The sequence below is a fragment of the Gopherus evgoodei genome, chromosome 1 (assembly GCF_007399415.2).
Source record: "Gopherus evgoodei ecotype Sinaloan lineage chromosome 1, rGopEvg1_v1.p, whole genome shotgun sequence".
NCBI classification, from domain to species: Eukaryota; Metazoa; Chordata; order Testudines; family Testudinidae; genus Gopherus; species Gopherus evgoodei.
In genome coordinates this window covers 175,114,570-175,127,588 of record NC_044322.1, presented here as the reverse complement: position 1 = coordinate 175,127,588, position 13,019 = coordinate 175,114,570, and the positions used below count along the sequence as shown (strand labels likewise).

Sequence of the window (13,019 nt, the reverse complement as noted above, 5' to 3'; positions counted from 1 at the left end):
ATGGAGAGGGATTTGCCCCTTCACCCACCTGTAATTGTACCAATGTTCCACAGCTTGCAGCATTTCCAAGTATTTTGTTAGCTTATCTGTGGTGTGAGGGGAAGTGCCTTGCAGAAGATGACCTGCCTAGACCGTCTCCATCCCCGGTCTGTTGTGTCAATCCTGCAGGACGCTTTGCACTCCTGTGAGGTAGTGTGTGTTCTCATCTACTAGTGACTTGAATGGGAATTGAGGGAACTCAGCACCTCATGGGAGTGCTCAGTGCTTTGTAGAATTGTGCCTAGGAGAGCTACCAGAATGAGTGAAGCTGCTGTGGGAGCCTTTACAATATACAGTTATAAATGTACAGTGCCTCTGTGAATGATGAGCAAGATGTTAAAGTTTAAGTGAACTCAGAGTTAACTTCCCCGAGAGAAGGAGATTTTTTCCCATGGCTCTCCACTTCTCAGTCCACCTTACGATTTTCCAAAGTGTAGCACATTAAAAATAAATAAAATCAAATAAATAAGCTCATATGGCATTTTGACCTTTCTGCTGCTGGGTCTTACCACAGATCCAGGATCCACAATCTTTTGGCCCATTCATATTCTTCCTCAGTGTGGAAGACTGATGACATCTATTGTTGAGTTTTGATTGCATTATGACAGCCTTCAGAAATCCTGTGTGGCGATCATCAGCATATGTGTCATTTCCAAAATGTTTTTATGAGTTAAAAAAGGGGAAAAAAATCACATAGATAAGTAAAATGATGAAATAGCTATATATACTTTCGGTAATATAACTGTAGCAAGCAAAAAACTTATCTAGAGCCATGTTATCACCACTTTCTATGAGTCAACATACAGAACTGTATCCACATATTATGTGTTTTTAAAAGTGATTTGTTTGAATGAATAGTTTCCTGTAGCCAGTTACAAAATATGTAGAGGTTTGATCTTGACAGTTTTGCTATTGACTTGAGTAAAAACATCATCTGGTCAAAGTTCTTGAGCAGAGTGACCCTACTTACCACAACCGCTGCCATGGATAGTTCACACTGGTGATTCTTGTTCACGTGCATAGGGTTTGACTGATCATTAGTAACTAGATTCTGGTGAATGAAGGTATTAGACTCTAAACAAGATCAGACCCCATATCTGCACATGCTTTGAGACTGTGTGTGCTCTGGCAGTCTCCCACTAGCATAATAGATTCTCTGGCTACTCCAATTTATACTGGAGTCTGAACTGTGGCTCAGCAGTTCCAAAGGGAGCACAAAGGTATAATATAGCCACCTGTGGCTGATCTTGTAGCTGGAGTATCTTATCTCAGTAACTGCCTTTAAGATTAGATGTGGTTCTGTGGTCAAACTATTATTTTTTATGGCTGTACTAAATAAGGTCTGTATTAGATAAAACTTATGTTTTATGATCTTACTCCTGTAAATTGTGCTCATCCTGCTCTGTAGAACTGACATCTATTTGAATAAAAATTTTTATTTCAAGAATGGAGCCTCTAATAACGAAATGCAGTTGATTGAAAATTTTTATTTAATTCTTTGTTTTTATTTTTCCCTTTTTATTACCACAGAGGCATGTTTTGCCCAGCTTTTCTGTAAGATTTTATTGCATGCTGATAATATGCTCATCATTATTAGTCGTCAACCATTTCTCCTTAGTGATTTTCACCTTTATAGGAGATGATTTTGAATGATCAGAATGTTCTTCCTTCATCATTTCCCTTTCACATGCCTTCATGATTACAAGCAAACCAAAGTGAGCTCTTCTAAGAACAGCAACCCAACCTTCTGTTTTATGCTGTAGTGTTTGATTTTGGTATGTGGAGCGTGCTGTGTCACCTGACTACTCACCAGCTAAAATGTTGCAAGTAAACACCAGCAGGAAGCAATAAAGGTTTATATAGTTTGTATAGTGTTGTCATTTCTTAAATGCCCATCTGGAGCTCTCAAGAATATCATTTTCCTGAATTATAAAAATCTGTATAGTACCTGCTTGCATTTCCACTTTGAGTTCATTGAAAGTAGCCGCTATGTCTGCAGATGGAAAGAAAGTCAAAGCAACAAAATGCCTTTTACTTCAAGACTAGTTTTTCATTACTTCGTATGTACTACACTGTAGACCTTCAGTTAATGGCTTAGTCAGAATAAGTTCTTCCATGTGGAATAAGCAGATTTCAATCCCTTCAGAAATTTGTAGCATGCGGCAATGATTGCTACCTGCTTGAAATTTATAATAAACCAGCTCCTGTTCTAGATGACTCCCAAGGTCTTCAATAAAAATCATTCAAGTCCAAGACTCTGCTGTAACATTATTCTGATTCACTGGACATTAAGGCATAAACACATAGCAATACTCTGGAATTTTCTGCTGTTAGAATAAATTTACCTGAAGAGTATGGGAAATGTTGTGAATATACCATCCAGAAGGGAGCTTCCATCAGCTTCTGCATGCTGATGGCTGTTATGAATGACAGCCTTTTCTCATCATCAAAGGTAGATTCTCAGACTAGGAATTGTTTGTCACCTATTTTTGTTAGACTTCTGGAATTTTATCCTAATCCAGTACTTTCAACTCAGTTGGCAACTCTTCTCTTCTACCTTGTTACTTCAAGGACCAGCTTACTGGGCCATACTATATTTGCTGGTTGAAATGCTTCAGACTGAATGACTCACAAGTGTCTGGTTTGAACTTTTTGCTCTTTCATGGATGACAATTCAGCAGCAACTGATAGCAGCAAGTTTCCTTACAATGGTTGTGTTTCATGAAATTCCAAGGATAATTCTGTTCATCAACTTCAGTTACTGTGCCTCTTCTTGAAAATTCAATATCATATGTTCAAAAGATCAGTAGACTATATAATAATGCGTCCTTGCTTTTATAATTAGGAACCATCTGACTGCATGCAGAAAATAAAAGAATGAAGAACTAAGCATAAAGTTAAAGTGTCTTCTTGTTTGGGCTCTGCTACTGTTGACATCTGTGACCGCTACTTTGGAGGAATACAGACCAGATATATTGCAAGTGCTGCAGAGGTTTTTGTGTGTTTTCAGGACAATTATGGAAATGTATTTAAGAAAAAAAAAGTTTTAAATACTAGACCCATGTTCCCTTATCATTTTGGTAACTGGAACCTGGCATATTTTGTATCTAAAAAACACTGAAGCATTTCACAGAAGGTGCAAGTTGTCAGTGAGAAATGCCTGGTGTCTCTATACAGTGACAGGCACTGAAATCTAATACAATGATATGGGGAGTCATAATACTTTAGTCATAAAAGCAAGTTTTAAACTCTGATATGAGAACAAATGAAGTAATTTCAACCAGTCTAGATGTTAAATGTAGGAATTTTATTAGACATCTTGTACTTGTCCTTCAATAATATAAAATAGATCCCTTCACAGCCAAATGCACAATCATTGAGCTCTATAGGAGAGAAGATAATCAGCAAAATGTCACAGCTGCTCTCACCAGACAAATGATACTATCAAAGACCAGCCACAATCCAGTCACCATTTCATGCAGCTGTTCTCACCTGCCACACTACTCCCAGCCAACTCAAAATGCACATTCTGGCAAATAGACAATGCCTTCTCATTTGGTCCAGTAATCCTACAGTTGGGAGTCAGAGAAGGATTTAATCAATTAGACTCAACCAACAACTGTGCCCCCAATTCATACCAGTTGCAGCCTGTTACAATTGTAAAGCAAGAAGAAAAGAAAAATGTTTCCAACCATCTTCTCAATGTGCACTATTCACCAACACAAAACAACTGAAAAATTATACACTTGAATCTGTAACATCACTGGAATCATGCCCCTGGAGACATTCTCTGTATCAGAGCACATGATTAGTCCAAAAAGTTGGTTTACACCACAAGCTGCTATTTTCTTTCCCTGGATATTCTTCTTTTAGCAATTTCCTCGAGACTTCTGAAAGAGGCATGTCTTCTCTGGAACCCTTAGATATGAGGTTCTCATCAACCCCACTGCTCTCTTTGGACCTTTGGAAGATGTTTTCCAACCAGCAGCCTGCCAATAATTGCTTACATGGGGCATCAAATATCAGGAGGAAATTCCAGGGATCACAAAAGGAAAATTCAGGTAACAGATGATATATAAAGCAATACAAGTAATAAAGAAATTGCAGAGCCCACAGATAAGCAGGTAACCACACTGATGTCATCGTTTTAAAGTATTTGATAGAATTCACTAGGGGTGAACTGAATTTTGAGGCAAGGGTATTGTATTTATGTAGAGAATCTCTCAACTTGATTTCTGTTTGGAAATATTTTTTTTTATCATGGCTCTACACTGTTATTAACTTTGAGCTCACTTCAGCATCTATAAAGAACAATTTCATTTTGTTCTTGACAGTTTATTGTACCTTGAATATTTAATCTCTAGGTCTTTGTGAATAAGGCTGATGGAATTAGATTGCTATCACTATTCAAAATGCTAGGGCTGTCATGCTGTGAGAGGTTAAACTTTCCAGTTCACTGAATATGTTTCAGTCAGATTTCTTGGGATGGATTGCTTCATTGAACTTTCATTTATCAGATCATTAGCTTCTAGTCCTACTTGACTACATTTTGAAAGTGTCATAGATCAAGATTTTGGAAATATAGTCAGAATTATTGTATAAGGTCATAGGACCATACTGTGACCACCCATAAGTGGATGAAACTCCAATGTTGCCAATGCCACAGAATGGGTTCCCTTGTCTGAATTATCCCAGTTTTTACTACATCAATTTTAAAATTACTTTTAGCAGGCGTTCTGGCCTGGAGTAGAGGAGAAGAGACTGGGAGGAACTACACTAGACAGTACATTCCCATCCAAAAACTGTTGAACACCACATTAAAAGGGGTTATACAGTAAACTTAATGCTGCTTAAATCAGCATTCCTCTCCTGTGTGTTCTTGATGACATCCTCCCACAGGCTGAGCGCTCACATTTGGGTTGTCAACCTACACTTGTGCGTCACCATATGTATTGACTAATCCAGCCATGCTGCTGTGGCTGTGTATGGGTATTGGGGTCAGACAAGCCCAGCAGGATAGTTCCTCTACATAATTATCTGGGGGTCTGAGGTGTTCAAGCCCTGGAAACCATCCAGAAAGATAACACAGTGATGAGCATCTGTATAAAAACCTAGATAGATAATGGGATTATCTGAACTGCTTTTTCTGTGATCACTTGCACTCTGTGCTCCTCTGGTGATCCCAGAGAACTGGAATGAATACAATTTTTTTTAAATACATATATTAGGGTTCCGCCTCATCTACTAGGTTTTATATGGGAGAAGAACTTTGGATAACAATTAAATGTTATGCTACTTTTATGAAAGAGGCTATACAAAAAGCAATTATAATTATCCTGAGAACAGAACCTACCATTTTCAGCAATCGGAAATGTTACTGCTATGTCGTAATCTGTTGCTGATCATTATGAACATTTTACAGCTTGCATTTGCTTCCTGGAAAGTGCCAGACTGAGTTTATGTTCATCTATGGGCTAATTAATAAGTTGTGGTTTAGTATCTCGCTGATTTTGATAATGTGTGCCCCAACTTAGCTTTTAAGATCCTCTAGATAAGAGTTTACTATTACAGCATTGAATTGTAGAACTGATTGCTGTTGGCCACAGTATTAATTCAAATGGGGATGACTTTCACCCTCATCTGTTTAAGAAATACAAAGTACAGTGGTCATATTAAAGTTATCATTTGACAACGGTTACTGCATAATTATCTCAGCTACCACATAGATTTTCTCTGAACTAAGTATAGGAGATAGCTGTGGTATTAATGTCGTATCTCTGGACAAATTCTGACTGTTTTCATAGGAGACACGGTATTTAATTTGTACATTAAAACATCAATAAACTGAGAGTAAACTGATTTTGGTTGGTAGCAGTGATATAAAAGCATCTTTTACAACTATTCTAGGCCTAAAGATTTGGCCATTAATTTCCTGAAAAACACAATGGAATTGAAATAGCAGTAAACGAGACACTATAATATATATTTTCTAATTATCAAATTGTATCAATGAATATTAATAAATAGAAATGTTTAAAAAAAGACATATCAGTTTATTCATGAAGTACTGTATATTCCCAAAACATTTTTATTTCCTCCACCTATATCCTTTCTAAATCTAATAAACCTGCACTGATGACTTATAAAGGAAAAGTAAACAAAGTAATCCCTGATAAAGCCGACTGAGGTGGAAAAAAAGGCATTTCACTATTATTCAAATGGTCTTATGCGTCTCATTGCGTACGATAGAGGGCCTGAATATCAGAGCAGTAGAATATCAGAGTAGAATATTCACTTTTGTAGGTAGTTAGTTTTGATGACCCTGTTGCTAGTCCTAGCATTGCAAAATGTTGTAATATCTTGATTAGTTATCCATATCTGGGTAAATTCTGCTCTCAGTTGTGCCTGTTTAACCAATTGACTATAGTGGGTTTGCACAGGTGTAGCAGAGAGAAGAATTTGAACTATTACATTTATTTAGAATTTGATAAGGAGATATGTCCTTGCTGACCATTTCTGGTAGTTTGGAGATAGTCGTAACTTCTTACTCTTCTAACAAAGTAAAAATGGATCTGAAAATTCATCTCAAACTTAGAACAATGAGGTATGGTGGTCAACATTTATAAAGAAAATATTTGCTTTATTTATTATATACTTCTGTGGTGATAATCACTATAATGTATGAACACAAAATATCCTGCCATGGCATTACAGTCTAATTACAGAAAAATATTACAATGAAACTAACTTTATGCTAAATTAAATGTTTCCTTTTTAATGTTTATCATTGGATATAATGCTGATCTGAGGGGTGGGTGTGTGTAATCTATTTTCCATTTCTGAAACCGTGATGCCATAAATACATAGAGAAACCTGAAGACGTTAGGCAAAGTTCCAGTTGATTTCAAGAACATATGTTTTGGATTCATTGGGATTATTCTAACACTTTGCAGAAATATTTTCTGTATTGAATAGTCATACTTCTCATTTTGAGGAACATCATTCATTTTAGTCCCAAAGAGACCTACACTGGACATATGTAATGTGAAACATTATTACAATCTGTTTACTTCCAAAATAAAAAATCAGGAAACCAAAGTTACTGTAAGAGTTATTTACACTAAAGGAATAAATCAGATACCATCTTAAGTTTCCTCTGTGACAATTTTTTTTTCTTTTCCCTCATTTTGGCTCTTTGTTACGCACTGATCCCTAATTTCAACTTTGGCAGGTGGAAAGGAGTAGCACTACTACTTCTTCTTCGAGTGATTGCTCATATCCATTCCAGTTAGGTGTGCGCGCGCCGCGTGCACGTTCGTCGGAGAAACTTTTACCCTAGCAACCCAGGCGGGTCGGCTGGGCGCCCCCTCGAGTGGCGCCGCTATGGCGCCCAATATATCCCAGCCGACCCGGCCACCCTTCAGTTCCTTCTTACCGCCCGTGTCGGTCATTGGAACTGTGGAGCGCGGCTTCGCTGACCTCCACACTCCCTAGCAGCTCATTTAGCTATCGTTGTATATAGTAGTTATAGCAAACCCTTCTGCAGGAGGTTCGTTCTCTCCTCGCAACAGGAGCTATAGAGGAGGTACCTCCTAGGCGAGAGAGGCAAGGGGTTCTACTCCCGATATTTTCTGATCCCCAAGTCCAAGGGAGGTCTCAGACCCATCCTAGACCTGCGAGGCCTCAACAAATGGATGCTCAAGTTGAAGTTCCACATGATCTCCCTGGGAACCATTATCCCATCCCTGGATCCTGGAGACTGGTATGCCGCCCTCGACATGAAGGACGCGTACTTCCATATCGCCATCTTTCCACCGCACAGGAAGTACCTTCGTTTCACGGTCAGACATCAGCACTTCCAGTTCGCAGTCCTACCCTTCGGCCTCTCCACAGCCCCGAGGGTGTTCACCAAGTGCATGGCCGTTGTGGCCGCCCACCTCCGTCGGCGGGAAATCCACGTGTTCCCGTACCTCGACGACTGGCTCCTAAAGGGGTCCTCCCAGTCACAGGTGCTGCGACATGTCGAGGTGGTTACGGACCTTTTTTCCCAGCTAGGCCTGCTTCTCAATGCCGAGAAATCCAGCCTGGTCCCCACACAGAGGTTGGACTTCATAGGCACGACCCTGGACTCTACTCAGGCCAGGGCATACTTACCTCAGCCCCGCTTCCAGACTATCGTCTTGATCATATGGAGCTTGCAGGCCTCCCCAATCACCTCGGCTCGCACCTGCCTTGCACTACTAGTGCATATGGCCGCATGGACTTACGTGACGAAGCATGCCAGGCTCCGAATGAGGCCCTTCCAAACGTGGCTTCATTCCGTTATTCCGTCCGGGCAGGGACCACCTAGATATATTGATGACAGTCCCCCCTGACCCTCTCCGCTCCCTCGACTGGTGGCTGACCCCATCCCTAGTATGCGCGGGGATGCCGTTCCAACCGCAGCCACCGTCGATGACTCTAACAACTGATGCATCATCCCTGGGGTGGGGGGCTCACCTAGGGCACCTGCGTACCCAGGGCCTCTGGTCGTCCCCAGAGCTGTCACTCCACATAAATGTCTGGGAGTTGAGGGCAGTCCGCCTCGCCTGCCAGGCGCTTCAACGACGTCTGCACGGCCGTTGTGTTTCCGTACTCACGGACAACACAACGGCCATGTACTATATCAACAAACACGGGGGAACCCGTTCGTCTCCCCTATGTCAGGAAGCCAATCGACTCCAGGACTTCTGCATAGCCCAGTCGATAGATCTGGTGGCATCCTTCCTCCCAGGGGTCAAGAACACACTGGCGGACAGACTCATCCGATCCTTCCTATGCCATGAATGGTCAATCAGACCAGATGTCATCCATTCCATCTTCCAGAGGTGGGGATTTCCCCACATCGACCTCTTTGCGACCAAGTCCAACAGGAAGTGCCAGGAGTTTTGCTCCTTTCACGGCCTTTCTCCCGGGTCGATCACGGACTCATTCCTCCTACCATGGTCCCACAACCTACTGTATGCCTTCTCTCCGTTCCCTCTGGTGCACAGAGTCCTGTTGAAACTACGCAGGGACAAGGGGCATCTAATCCTGATCGCACCTGCGTGGCCCAGACAGCACTGGTTCACCGCCTTGCTGGACCTGTCTGTGGACCCTCCAATTCCACCCTTCCTCTCCACCCAGACCTGATCACGCAGGATCACGGCAGGCTCTGTCACGCGGACCTACGAGCCCTGCACCTCATGGCGTGGCTCCTGCATGGCTGAACGCGGCAGAGCTCAGCTGCTCCGCACCGGTCCAGCATAACCTCCTTAACAGCAGGAAGCCCTCCACTCGCTCAACGTACAGGGCCAAGTGGAAGCGCTTCTCCTGCTGGTGTGCTACTCAGGGGGTGAACCCTATGCAGACCCCGATTCCCACGGTCCTAGACTACCTCTGGCACCTTAAGCAGCAGGGCCTGGCGTCATCCTCCTTAAAGGTGCACTTAGCGGCCATATCCGCCTTTCGACCAGGGGATGGTGGCCGCTCTGTATTCTCTCACCCCCTAGTCGCCAGATTTGTTAAAGGCCTGGAGTGTCTCTACCCCCCCGCACACCTCCCCGCTCCTACCTGGGACCTTAACTTGGTCCTAAACAGGCTCACGCTCCCGCCATTTGAACCACTAGTGACTTGCTCGCTCACGTACCTGTCTTGGAAGAAGGCCTTCTTGGTGGCCATTACATCGGCCAGACGGGTCTCCGAGCTGAGAGCCCTCACAGTGGACCCACCCTACACCATCTTCCATAAGGACAAAGTACACCTGCGACCCCACCCGACGTTCCTCCCTAAGGTTGTGTCTGCCTTCCATACCAACCAGGACATCTTCCTCCCGGTCTTCTTCCCGAAGCCCCACTCTTCTCGGAGAGAACAGCAGCTACACTCCTTAGATGTACACAGAGCGCTCGCCTTCTACATTGAGCGAACAAAGCCATTCCGGAAGTCCCCTCAGCTGTTTGTGGCGGTTGCAGAACGGATGAGGGGTCAACCAATCTCCTCTCAGAGGATCTCCTCCTGGGTGACTGCATGGATTTGTGCATGCTACGACCTAGCTCGTGTCCCCTCTGGCCACCTCACGGCACATTCCATGAGAGCTCAGGCATAGTCGGCAGCCTTCCTGGCGCACGTGCCTATCCAGGAGATATGCCATGCAGCGACCTGGTCATCGGTCCACACATTCACCGCACACTATGCGCTAGTCAGACAATCAAGAGATGATGCGGCCTTTGGCGTAGCAGTTCTAAATACCGCCACATCTCACTCCGACCCCACCGCCTAGGTAAGGCTTGGGAATCACCTAACTGGAATGGATAAATCACTCGAAGAAGAAAAGATGGTTACTCACCTTTGTAACTGTTGTTCTTCGAGATGTGTTGCTCATATCCATTCCAAACCCACCCTCCTTCCCCACTGTCAGAGTAGCAGGCAAGAAGGAACTGAAGGGTGGCCGGGTCGGCTGGGATATATATTGAGTGCCATAGCGGCTCCACTCCAGGGGGCGCCCAGCCGACCCGCCTGGGTTGCTAGGGTAAAAGTTTCTCCGACGAACGTGCACGCGGCGCGCGCACACCTAACTGGAATGGATATAAGCAACACATCTCGAAGAACAACAGTTACAAAGGTGAGTAACCGTCTTTTTTAATAAAGCTATTGTACTGCTACTTAATAAAAACATCTTCACTTTTGTATGTGATCATAAATAAACAAAAGGGATTGGCTGGGGCACATGACTTACGAGGAGAGGCTGAGAGAACTGGGCTTGTTTAGTCTGAAGAAGAGAAGAGTGAGGGGGGATTTGATAGCAGCCTCCAACTACCTGAAGAGGGATTCCAAATAGGATGGAACTTGGCTGTTCTTGGTGTTGGCAGATGACAGAACAAAGAGCAGTGGTCTCAAGTTGCAGTGCGGGAGGTCTAGGTTGGATATTAGGAAACATTTTTTCATGAGGAGGGTGGTGAAGCACTGGCATGGGTTACTTGAGGTGGTGGATTCTCCATCCTGAGAGGTTTTTAAGGCCCAGCTTGACAAAGCTCTGCTGGGATGATTTGGTTGGTGTTGGTCCTGCTTTGAGCAGGGGATTGGACTAGATGACCTCCTGAGGGCTCTTCCATCCCAATCTTCTATGGTTCTATGATTTATATGAATAATGGAAACATTCACAGTTCCATTAGATAGTATTATAAATAAAATAAAAACCCCAAGAATTGGAAGGGATACAACGCCCCACTCTTCAGGGCACAAACCAACTGATGGATGAACTTCTGTTCTGAACATTTTAATTCTGTAATTGTTTACTTAGGCTTTTTTCCACCTTTCCCCCAAAAGATGTGGTAATGGCCATTTTTGGAAACAGGAAACCATTGCCCCAATCTGTTTGTAAAAGTCAGACAGTAAAATAATTTCAGCAGATATATTTGTATAGAGATAATATAACACATTACAATTTTTCGGGGAGAATTTATTGCACAGTACAATAGAAAGGTCTTTCATCATAGTTTAAGTGGAACTTTAAGAAAAAAATGTTATTTTTGCAGGGCTTCAGTAAACCAACAGTCCAAAAGCAGTATTTTTCTTATGCCATCTCTCAGTACTCTGCATTGCTGTATTTGAAAGGAGAGATTTAGATTCTTCTAAGGAACAAATGTATTAGTGTATGTTTAGCAGAACTAAGTAGATACATGTTTACTGATGAGACCTGTATATCAATCAGAGCTGCATGGTCCTGAACAAGAATGTTGCCCCCTGGTATTAACCCTAACATCAGGTCTTACATCCTGTGCATCAATCAGATCATTTTTCTCCTTTCTGTTGAACTACCTTATTCCTGTATGATGATAGTTGTTAATGAATGGATAGTGCTGTTAACTACTCTCTATTGTGTCTCTGACTTTTTTAACTTAAAGTTACATTCTCTAGTCATAAGCTCATTTCAGTATAGGAAGTCTCTGATAACAATTTTAAATGTTACCCAATATGATCCAATTGCAGTTCTCAAGGTAAAATCAGAATGAGGAGTCACTGAATGTATTGTGAAACTGCTAAAACACTTTTGCTTCAGTTTCTTTTTTAAACAGGAACAAACTTGATGTAGAATTATCCATTTGCTTATTTCACTTTTTAAAGTAGAACCAGTCAAGCAGCATCTAAACAAGTAACAACAGCCATCAACTTTAACAAATATTAAAACAAAAATTGAAAACACACCAGACCTGCAAATAAATAAATAAAATTATTTTAAAAGCAAAATTTAAAAAGGCTACAACAAACAAATAAACAAAAAAATCTACGCAAAACATGATGTATCAAGATCTTTTAGTCTAGTAGTTGTTCACTAGTGACTGTAAATTCTGACATTTGTATGAATGTTCCTGATGACTTGAGGATATGCATTTGATTAATATATTTTACAGCATTTAAGTTCGACATAGTAGGAGATAGTGATCTTGTTTTATTTCTATCAGTTTGAGGGATTTTAGGACATATTCTTGTGCTGGCATCTACTATTGCAAACCCTTGCAATAGTAGAATGCAGAATCCTATTGAGATCGATGGGACTTTGCACGGGAAATGAGGTCTGTCCTATTGGATTCTGATGTAGGATCAGGACCACAGGTTTCTTTATATGATGATTCCGGCATATACATTGTTGATATTGTGTTGATGTGAACAATTCTGTGAACTGATTTTCATGTCATTTTCCTTCATTAATTCAGAAAATAATCATACAGACATGAGGTAAAATCCTTCAAACACTAGCAGCCACAATAGGAACCCTTATGGTAATAAGCAGTAAAGCCAGACAGGTTTTACAGGATGGGACCTCAGAGTGCTTTAGATGTTTAAAGTATTGTACAAGCATTAACTAATTACTCCTGACAACATTCCTGAGAGGTAGGTATCATGTCCCCATTTTACAGAAGAAAGAACTGAGGCAAAGAGGTGAAGTGAGTTGCTGATGGTTG

At 41.9% G+C, this 13,019-nt stretch overlaps 1 protein-coding gene across 2 annotated transcripts in view; it reads left to right on the top strand.

Annotated features, from left to right (window-relative positions):
* The window catches only part of NCAM2 (neural cell adhesion molecule 2), a 582,026-nt gene that overhangs the window by 392,119 nt on the left and 176,888 nt on the right, over positions 1-13,019 (top strand). The window lies entirely within an intron of this gene.